At 43.1% G+C, this 11,260-nt stretch overlaps 1 protein-coding gene across 1 annotated transcript in view; it reads right to left on the bottom strand.

Moving 5' to 3' along the window:
* The window catches only part of LOC127422131 (pleckstrin homology domain-containing family G member 2-like), a 55,293-nt gene extending 44,279 nt beyond the window's left edge, over positions 1-11,014 (bottom strand). Inside the window, exons 1-2 of the mRNA XM_051665482.1 lie at positions 10,893-11,014; positions 1-21 (exon numbers count right to left, since the gene is read on the bottom strand). The exon at positions 1-21 is cut by the window's left edge and continues 57 nt beyond it. The gene's annotated coding sequence lies outside the window, so the exon portion shown is untranslated. The remainder of the gene's footprint in view (positions 22-10,892) is intronic.
* Positions 11,015-11,260: the final 246 nt, after the last annotated feature.

Below are 11,260 nucleotides of genomic sequence, written 5' to 3'. Positions count from 1 at the left end.
TATATCACAGGAAGTAGAAACCTGTGAAACAAATGCAAAGAGTTAAAATGAGAACAAATTCACTTGACCTAGAAGTTTAACAATCAGGACAGTGCAATTAAAATATGCCATAAATTAAAGCAATTAACATTAAAAGGTTCCTAGTTTGGAATAAAGTGAACTATTTCTTCACAATACAAACAATGCCAACAATAAGGAATTCTTCAAGCTATCAATCAACACATGCACTTTCGGTTGCAAACACAAGATACTCTAAGCAAAATGAGTGCTTGGAAATTGAGCAGACATCACAAACACAAACATGAACAGGGAGACAAATGACCTTATCCATCATTGGTCTCTGGGCCAAGGATATTCCTTAGGCACTATTTTAATGTGAGAGTATGACATAAGAGATACACAGCTCTGATAGAAGCTCACTGTCCCACGCAAAGGACAAATGTCAGAACATAATTTTCGCCCAACAATGTATTCACTCTTGAGTTTAGACTAGCTATGGCAAACTGGCTCTTTATCAGTGTTAAAGTACCTTCCGCTTCTTTCACTAGAACAGGAAAACAATGAAAAAAAAAATTTAATGGGGAAAAAAAAAAATACCAAAGCTCTGAGCCAAAGCAATTAAAGAGCTGAAACTTGATAGATACTGTATGGGAAAGAGGGGGAGGGGGTCACAGCCTTGCTTCGGAGGGTTTCGTCTCGCTCTTTCTCTCTTAAAAAAGAAGAGAAAATGAAATGTATGTAATGGTTGGCGCAGACACAAATATCTGCAACTCTCTTTCCCAAAAGTTGAGCATGTGTCCTGTCAGCGCAATTGGTGCTGGAGCTTCAGGAAAATGAAACAATCGGGATAGACAGGGCTCGTCTATGAAATGTTAATGTTTATGATATCCCAGCAGGACCCTTCTCCCATGTCACATGCCCCGGCCTTCACTCCGCAGGCTCCCCATTGATAGTCACTCAGAGGATAGGACCAGCAGGAGAGTTCAACATCTGAGAGATGCTTAAACGTTCCAGCCCCTTTCCATAACTCAGAAAGAGACAGAAATAGTTCACAGCATAGGGTAAAAGTTCTACTTTCTCTCTGTGCTCTGATGTCTTACAATATAATTGACACTAGTCCTTCCCTATGCTTTGATTTATGAATCTCTATAAAGAGGTTTCTATTATCTAAAGAGTCAATCCTGGATCATATACCCCAGAAATGTGCAAATTTACATTTATACAAAATCAACTAGTTGGTGGTGGGTTGCATGATTGACTAGTTGGCTAATCAGTTCTAAAGAAGACCTGTACAATTAGGGAGGTTTTGCATTAATGCCCCCGATCTGATGCATTTTACAGAGTGCAACAGAATGGAGCAGAATGCAGGGGTAACATTGACTATCAAAAAAAAAAAAAAAACTAAAAAAAATTTTTGGACACTAAAAAAAAAAAAAAGCACAAGACTGACACAGCGGCCTTAAAGTAATAGTACACCCAAATATGGATCAATATTTAAGTCCTTTTTTACGATCAATCTCCACTTTCACATTCTTCTTCTTGTGTTTTTCGTGATTCGCATTCTTCGTGCATATTGCCACCTATTGGCCATGGAAGAGAATTTATAGTAAATAAGGACTTAAATATTTATCTCTTTCTCACCCACACTTATCATATCACTTCTGAAAATAGATTTAACCACTGGAGTCTTATGGATTACTTTTATGCTGCCTTTATGTGCTTTTTGGAGCTTCAAAGGTCTGGTCACCATTCACTTGCATTGTATGGACGTACAGAGCTGAAATATTCTTTTAAAATCTTTGTTTGTGTTCTGCTGAAGAAAGAAAGTCATCCACATCTTGGAGGACATGAGGATGAGTAAATGGTGAGAGAATTTTCATTTTTGGGTGAACTATCCCTTTAAGCGGGCGCCACACTAGCACACTCTGAATAACTTGAATTGGGTGTGGAATGTCACACTTAATGACTGTTGTGGCTAATCTTGCCCTCCTCAGTCGCTGGACCTGTCACACTTACCGATTAAGAACGGAGGATAGGTGTCACACTAAACGACTGCCTTAGACTTTTCTCAATGCTTCACTATCACACCCCATTTTCGCAGCCACTCAACCTGAAGCTCACCTAGAGCAAGAGCACTATGCAAATATAAACAATAACAATTAAAACAATCAGTGTTTCACAGCAGCAGTTGTAATTTGTGCCTTATAATTTGCAGTTGCACACAGAAAGAAGCAAAAGCGCCAAAAGGTTTAGAGGAGACCACATTTGCGGGTTCGCGGACAATATGGCTTGGCAATTCTCTAGCAAGAACTGGAGGTAAGAACGTGCTCATAACATTGTTTATTACACATGTGAAAGTTTATAAATCGATATTAATAGACAGTTAAGTAAGGCATAATGTAACAACTTGAACGGGTTTATTTTGCAATAATGACTGGCTGACTAAACTTATTACACAACTACGTATGAAATAGATAGACATTAAATATTTTTGTAAATACTGATTAATGATAAACGATCTTACACAAACATATTTTATACCATTGGCCAAACACAATCAATTATTATTTTTAAGTAAATAAGTTCAATAATTATTATTAAGTACATGTGATATATCAATAATATAAATGATAATATATTTATAAGTAATATATAAAATAATTATAATATTTAATATAATTTGTCATACAGACAGGCACGTTGACTCCAAAAAGCAATGAGCCTCTCCTCCATCTGCACTGTCCATGCATGCTTTCCATTGGATGGCATTCTGTTGCTGCAGAAAAATATTTAGCTTTTGTCCTCTGAATAAACTTCTGGAAAACACTTACTTCACCTTTATCTATGAACTGGACTTTGGCCTAAAGCTCATTGGTCACTGCCTGGTCACCTGTCCCACCGACAGTTTCAAACAAACTGAATGCTGTTTATGAGTTTGTGAAGTGATTACCTCAGCAGAGAGTCTCGACGGTCAAGGGAATAACGACCGCTAATGCATACTCCGTCTCCCTCCTCCTGGCCAGTGATTATGTAAATGAAGCTCACACCAGAAAATCGTCAGAAAACCTGGCTAGTGTGGCACCGGCTTCAGATGTCTATTTGAATGTGTACTCTATGGCTGTAGTGGCATATCTTTAAAGGGAATTAATTTAACAGAATGATCTAACTGTAAATTAGGCGACAGTAGGTCGAAATTTCTTCAGCTGAAATCGGTCAGTGCTTACAGAATATCAAATGACTACCCCCAGTGGCCAAAGCTGAAATGTTGTTGAACATATGGGCACTTGTGAGCTTTTCATGGGAAATGTGGTGCCAAATGCGAGTTGTAAAGCATGTTTTTATTCAGGAATGCATATTTTATTTACACCCTAACCCAAACCTCAACCCTAAGCCTAATCGTCAATGGCGTAAAAATGATAAACTAGTTTACCTCACTAATTGACTCGTTTGACAATTAGTCCACCATCAGTCCACCTAAGAGAGACTGTACTGGTCTGGGCGCGATATAGCTTCTGTTATTTAGGCAGCTCTGTTTGCCTCCATACTTCTGTTGAAGTGAAACACTCTGAGCCAAGTGCAATAATCTGTTTTGGACGTCTCGTAACCAGACTAAATTAAAAATGACCCTGGCACTGTTCCATGCACTGTCCTTTAGAGTGTTTCTCACCGCAGTCCCCTAGGTTCTTTCGGGCCCATTTCCAGCTTTGCCTCATTAAAGGCATCTCACTTCCTATAACTGTGAGTATGAAAGTTGACTAGGTTGTGGGTTTAACTCCATTTTTTGGCTCCAGAGCTTGTTTGCTGTGAAATTCCAGAATTCCAGAAATGGAATTGCGGTAAAAATTAACTCACTTGCCCCCATTTCCAGCTATGGTTTCTAATAGTGAATAAATGGTTCCATCAGGGGTGGAGGGAGGGAAGGGGATGGGGACAGCAAGTATTTTTGAGGCCGAGTGGAAGTGAGCCAACATCTGGTTAGCCAGCATAGAGGTTATAATGAGGTTAGCAAGACTCCACTCTCCCTAATGCAGAGCAGCCAGTCGCTGAGGCGAAGTATGTCTTCTAAACATCCTGACATGCTCCTCAAGCAAAATTGCTACTTTGTCATAATGAAAAATATAGAGAAGGAGGCCTTCTTTCCACCCTGTAATTTTCTTTACAGTTGCATCTCTCGTGGCATAATTCCATGTGCATCCGTATTCTCCACACTTTGACAGTCATAGAAACAAAACTACCCACTGACAGAGTCCTATTACATGAGAGCACAGCTGGACAGCCGTGTGTGAGTTCTTGCCTACACATGTGTGTGTAGGGACTTTACGTTTGCCTGTCTAAATGGTTGAAGAATTGGATGGCAATTACATGTTAGTGTGAAGGAGTTTTCTTTTTAGTATCTTCTTGTGTTGTAATATAAAAGAGTCACTGACAACATAAAAACAGGGCAGGTGTGATTCATAGAGCAGTTTCTTTAATATTTCACATATTCATTAACTTTTTCCTTATTTACTCTGCAAGGAGAAACTGAGTACAACTTCTTTTGTTTTTAACCATTAAAAAGGCATTAAACGTCTTGCTTGTGATGGCGATCTGTAAAGAATCATCAACATATGAATACATATTGCTAACAGAGCCTACAGCGGTAGGTTACTGTAAACACATGCTCACACCCAACACATTACGTCCACCTCACTACAACTCCCTGACACACATAAACAGAGGTGTCTATGTGTGTGTGTAAAAGGGTGGAGATGTTTTGATGTTCACCAGCTGACCCGTTCGCAAAGCAAGGTCAATGCTGATGCACCCAGACACATGAATAAACACAGAAAACAGAAGCGTGACTATTGTAACCCATGAGGAGGGGGTTGAGTACTGGCCCTACTGGCCCTGCTGCTCTATTGTCTATCCACACAGAGTTTTGAAGGTTGTTGTTTCTTTTCCAGCTGACCTTCACATTTCCCTGTAGAGCTGGGCCACAGCACTGCCATCCACCTCTCCACCCTTCCTCTTGCCGATGTGTCTGCCCACCACCAGCACCAGACTCTTTAGCCCCTTCCTTGTTCAGTTAGACAACAAAGGATTCACCAACACAATGGAAAATGCTTGGTTTGGGTGGCCACACACATTTACACATATGCTGCAGAGGAAATAGATGGCGCTGCAGTAGGCATGAAAGCGAAGGTGCAGTAAAGTGGGAGGACAGTAATGCAGGCCACACTGTATGTGTTCCTCAATCTTGTGTACTTGGAGAAGTTGGAGGAGTCTTTGTTTTAACCCTTTGTTCAAAATCATATAAAGAAGAAAGTTTCTGGACACAAATTAAATCCTAGTTGAGCATTAGGGCTGGGCGACATGACGATATATATAATAGCGACAGTAATAAGTGTCAATCAATAGAGATTTTGCTATATTGTGTATATTGTAATATATAATATCCATGTGCGTGCCGTGTGTATATCTTTCAGTGGGCAGGGCTTTATATGAGACTGAAAGAATTAAAGAGGCCTGGACAGGGTTTTTCCAGCATTGAAAAAATGTAAATGAAATTCAGCAAATTCAATGACATTCATCTTTCATTCAGCGCTTCATTATTGCTTAATATGCTTCTCATTTGACACGTGCATCTGACAACGGCCATGTTTGCCTTCAGATATTCATATTGTCTCTATAGAGATTCCTTAAATCATTAAGAGCCTATAATTGTTTATTTTCGTTGGACATTTTTTTTTTTACTTGGTCAACAACATACAATCTATGAGCACTTTTTAGGAACACTATGGCCCTAATAAAGTGCCGGATGTGGTCTTCTGCTGTTGTAGCCCATTCGCCTCAAGGTTCGACATGTTGTGCATTCTGAGATGCTATTCTTCTCACTACAATTGTACAGAGTGATTATCTGAGTTACCGTAGCCTTTCTGCCAGCTCGAACCAGTCTGGCCATTTTCCGTTGACCTCTCTTATCTATTAAGGTGTTTCCGTCTGCAGAACTGCCACTTACTAGATGTTTTTTATATTTGGCACCATTCTGAGTAAACTCTAGAGACTTGTATGTGGAATATCCCAGGAGATCAGCAGTTACAGAAATACTCAAACCAGCCCCTCTGGCACCAACAATCATGCTTATAGTTGAAATCACTGAGATCAAATTTTTTTCCCCATTCTGATGGTTGACGTGAACATTAACTGATGCTCCTGACTGATTGCACTGCTGCCACATGATTGGGTGATTAGATAATCGCATGAATAAGAAGGTGTACAGGTGCATCTCAATAAATTAGAATGTCATGGAAAAGTTCATTTATTTCAGTAATTCAACTCAAATTGTGAAACTTGTGTATTAAATAAATTCAATGCACACAGACTGAAGTAGTTTAAGTCTTTGGTTCTTTTAATTGTGATGATTTTGGCTCACATTTAACAAAAACCCACCAATTCACTATCTCAAAAAATTAGAATATGGTGACATGCCAATCAGCTAATCAACTCAAAACACCTGCAAAGGTTTCCTGAGCCTTCAAAATGGTCTCTCAGTTTGGTTCACTAGGCTACACAATCATGGGGAAGACTGCTGATCTGACAGTTGTCCAGAAGACAATCATTGACACCCTTCACAAGGAGGGTAAGCCACAAACATTCATTGCCAAAGAAGCTGGCTGTTCACAGAGTGCTGTATCCAAGCATGTTAACAGAAAGTTGAGTGGAAGGAAAAAGTGTGGAAGAAAAAGATGCACAACCAACCAAGTGAACCGCAGCCTTATGATTGTCAAGCAAAATCGATTCAAGAATTTGGGTGAACTTCACAAGGAATGGACTGAGGCTGGGGTCAAGGCATCAAGAGCCACCACACACAGACATGTCAAGGAATTTGGCTACAGTTGTCGTATTCCTCTTGTTAAGCCACTCCTGAACCACAGACAACGTCAGAGGCGTCTTACCTGGGCTAAGGAGAAGAAGAACTGGACTGTTGCCCAGTGTTCCAAAGTCCTCTTTTCAGATGAGAGCAAGTTTTGTATTTCATTTGGAAACCAAGGTCCTAGAGTCTAGAGGAAGGGTGGAGAAGCTCATAGCCCAAGTTGCTTGAAGTCCAGTGTTGTTTCCACAGTCTGTGATGATTTGGGGTGCAATGTCATCTGCTGGTGTTGGTCCATTGTGTTTTTTGAAAACCAAAGTCACTGCACCCGTTTACCAAGAAATTTTGGAGCACTTCATGCTTCCTTCTGCTGACCAGCTTTTTAAAGATGCTGATTTCATTTTCCAGCAGGATTTGGCACCTGCCCACACTGCCAAAAGCACCAAAAGTTGGTTAAATGACCATGGTGTTGGTGTGCTTGACTGGCCAGCAAACTCACCAGACCTGAACCCCATAGAGAATCTATGGGGTATTGTCAAGAGGAAAATGAGAAACAAGAGACCAAAAAATGCAGATGAGCTGAAGGCCACTGTCAAAGAAACCTGGGCTTCCATACCACCTCAGCAGTGCCACAAACTGATCACCTCCATGCCACGCTGAATTGAGGCAGTAATTAAAGCAAAAGGAGCCCCTACCAAGTATTGAGTACATATACAGTAAATGAACATACTTTCCAGAAGGCCAACAATTCACTAAAAATGTTTTTTTTATTGGTCTTATGATGTATTCTAATTTTCTGAGATAGTGAATTGGTGGGTTTTTGTTAAATGTGAGCCAAAATCATCACAATTAAAAGAACCAAAGACTTAAACTACTTCAGTCTGTGTGCACTGAATATATTTAATACACGAGTTTCACAATTTGAGTTGAATTACTGAAATAAATGAACTTTTCCACGACATTCTAATTTATTGAGATGCACCTGTACAGGTGTTTCATAAAATGCCCAGTGAGTGTATAGGACTGAAATGCGGCACTTGACCACGCCCTCGCCTCCACATACCCCCACCACCTGCTTGTCCCAGCAAATAGTAGCGGAGAGTGAGGACTGCCCACTTGATGGCCAAACACTCCTCTATGGTGCTGTACTTCATCTCTCTCATAGAGAGCTTCCGACTAATGTACAGCACTGGGCACTCCTCCACCTCCATCACTTGGGACAGACAGCACCCAACCCCCTGTCCGATGTGACCATCTTCAAAACAAAAGGGAGAGAGAAGTCAGGGGAATGCAGAAGCGGCCCACCACAAAATGCAGCTTTTACCTGCTTGAATGCTTGTTGGCACAGTTCCGTCCACTGGACGGGGTCTGGAGCTCACTTTTTAGTGAGATCAGTCAGCGGGCTGGTGACATTCTAATAATTAAGCACAAACCTTCGATAATAGCCAGCCAGCCCCAGGAATTGTCTCACCTCCTTTTTGGTCTTTGGTTTCGGGCAGGTCGCAATCGCTGCAGTTTTATCAATTTGGGGCCATACCTGACGATGACCCAAGTGGAACCCCAGATACTGTACCTCCACCTACCCAATTGCGCACTTCGGGTTTGCTGTAAGCCCCGCTCATCACAGCGACCTCAGAACGGCCCCCAGATGCATACGCAGCGTGTGGTCTGAGGACCCTGTCCATAAGACACTGAAACGTAGCCGGTGCCCAAAACAAACTGAACGGAAGGGTCACAAATTGGTGTAAGCCAAACGGTGTGGAGAAGTCACGGGACATCGTCGTTAAGGGGATCTGCCAATATCCCTTTGTTAAATCCAGTGTCGAATAAAAGTGAGCCGTGCCCAACCGATCAAGCAGTTCATCAATACAAGGCACTGGATAAGCATAAAATTTCGACACTGCGTTAACTTTTCTATAATCCACACAGAACCGGACCGAGCTGTCACTCTTCGGTACCAACACCTCCGGGCTGGCCCAGTAACTGTGGGACTCTTCTATTACCCCCATATAGAGCATGGCCTTTAATTCTTCCCGTGCTACCTGTTTCTTGTGTTCAGGTAAGCTGTATGAATGACTACGTACCACTACCCCTGGGGTTGTCTCGATGTGGAGTTTTATGAGATTAGTGCAGCCAGGGAGTGGCCAGAACACGTCAGAGAAATTCTTTTGCAACCTGGCAACCTCCGTACATTGTGACAGCGAGAGATGGTCTCCACAAGGGACCGGGGTGAAGTGATTGGCTTTAAGATTCACCTCCGGTCCGAGATCCTCCCTCTCCGGGACTACCGTCGCCAAAGATACAGGTACCACCTCTCTCCACGGTTTTAGTAGGTTGAGATGGTAAATATGATGTGCCCCACCCCTATCCGGGCGCACTACCTCATAATCGACTTCCCCAACTCGCTGTGTGACCTCAAAGGGCCCTTGCCACTTTGTGAGTAATTTTGAGCTCGATGTGGGCAGTAATACAAGTACTTTGTCTCCCAGTGCAAACTCCCATAGCCGAGCTTCCCTGTTATACAGCCTGGACTGACGTTCTTGCGCCTGTAGCAAATTCTCCTGTGATAGTTGCCCCAATGTGTGGCATTTTGCTCTCAGGTCAAGAACATATTGAATTACATTTTTGCTCTGTGAAAGTCCCTCCTTTCTGCACTGGGTTTTCCCCATTTGAATTGTTATATGGGCGTAAGCCCCGTGGCGTGTTAGACGTCATGAAGGAAAATTTGGGTCCTTCATGACGTCTAACACGCCACAGGGCTTACGCCCATATAACAATTCAAATGGGGAAAACCCAGTGCAGGCTTGCGGGACCTCTCACACTGCAAATAACAGGGGTTCGAGCCACTTATCCCAGTTCCGAGTATCTCCATGCACAAACTTACAAATCATATTCTTTAAGGTCTTATTAAATAATTCGACCAGGCCATCCATTTGTGGATGGTACACGCTTGTCCGAATCGATTTAATACCCAATCATTCGTACAGCTCGCGTAGTGTATGTGACATAAAAGCCGTGCTCTGATCAGTGAGGATTTCTTTCGGAATCCCCACTCGGGAGATAATATTGAAGAGTGCCTCTGCAACACTACGTGCTGAGATGTTGCGCAGCGGCACTGCTACAAGATATCGCGTCCACAAGATATCCACCAGGACTAATGCAAAGCGATACCCGTGTGCTGTCCATTCTAATGGCCCGACGAGGTCCATGCCAATTCGTTCGAAAGGAAACTCAATCAACAAAAGGGGGCACAATGGCACTTTTGGAGCAGCTGGCAGATACACCAGCTGACATTCACAACATACCGCACACCCCAGTGAATGCCTGGCCAATAGAAATGGTCCATGAGATGGCTTAATGTTTTCCCCTGTCCCAAGTGACCTGCCATCGGATTATGATGAGCCGCCTGAAATAACATTTCCTGACGGCTCTTTGGTATCAACAACTGGGTTGTATTTTCATTTGTCTGAGTGTCCTGTGTCACTCTATACAACCGATATTTTATAACTGAAGAATATGGATATGTGATTGCGATGCCCGGCTGGAGACATTGACCATCAATCACTTTCACTTGGTCAAATGCATGCTTCAGGGTTTCGTCTCGTGACTGCTCTAGCAGGGATCCCCTACCAGGAATTCCCTAAGGGCAGGGGAGGATGACACCTCCCTGTCCCCAGCGTCAGCCTGATGTGGAGCAGCCGCAGCCGCAGACGGCCCAGGCCATGCCTCCCCGGCCAGCCCTTCGCACATCTCACACCAGTTTACTTGCTCACAGGACCCATCCACACCCTTCAATAATGATTGAAAAGCCGGCCAATCAGTTCCCAAAATTAGCGAATGGGTGAGGCGAGGACTAACCACGCCTCAATATTATGCTATATTATGTCACTACAGGATACTCATAAATAACCCCATACACACACCTCAACTTCACCTGATTATTTGCCTCCAATGCCCCGTTTTGAACCAAGCATTGATGAATGGAGGTTTGATTACAACCTGAATCCACCAAGGCTAGGTATGTACCCCACTTAATACTCACGGGTATTTGGTACGTCCCTGCTTGCTCGGGGGTGGTCTGTGGGGTGTTGGGGATCTGGATCAAGGCCCCCATCTCCATTACCAGGCACTGCTCTCCAACATGACCCGGCTCTCTGCAACTCCAGCAGACCGGCCCTAGCCTTCCGCCCACACTTGTGGCAGCGAACTCCTTCATCTGGGATGAAGAGAGGGAAGAGACGGGGTTTGTGGAAGCAGAGAACCCCCATGACTTGGGAGCCGGTCTTGGGGGAATGTTCCCCCATTTCCAGGGAAACGGAACAGGATAGAAGGAATGAGGGGGGAGAGAGAACAGGGGAGGAGACATTAGAGGGGGGAAGGGCGTGGGGCGTGCCGGCCCCCGTATACGCT

The sequence above is a fragment of the Myxocyprinus asiaticus genome, chromosome 31 (genome assembly GCF_019703515.2).
Source record: "Myxocyprinus asiaticus isolate MX2 ecotype Aquarium Trade chromosome 31, UBuf_Myxa_2, whole genome shotgun sequence".
Classification (NCBI taxonomy): domain Eukaryota; kingdom Metazoa; phylum Chordata; class Actinopteri; order Cypriniformes; family Catostomidae; genus Myxocyprinus; species Myxocyprinus asiaticus.
Note: the sequence above shows the minus strand (reverse complement) of the source record. Positions and strands in the feature narration are given on the sequence as shown.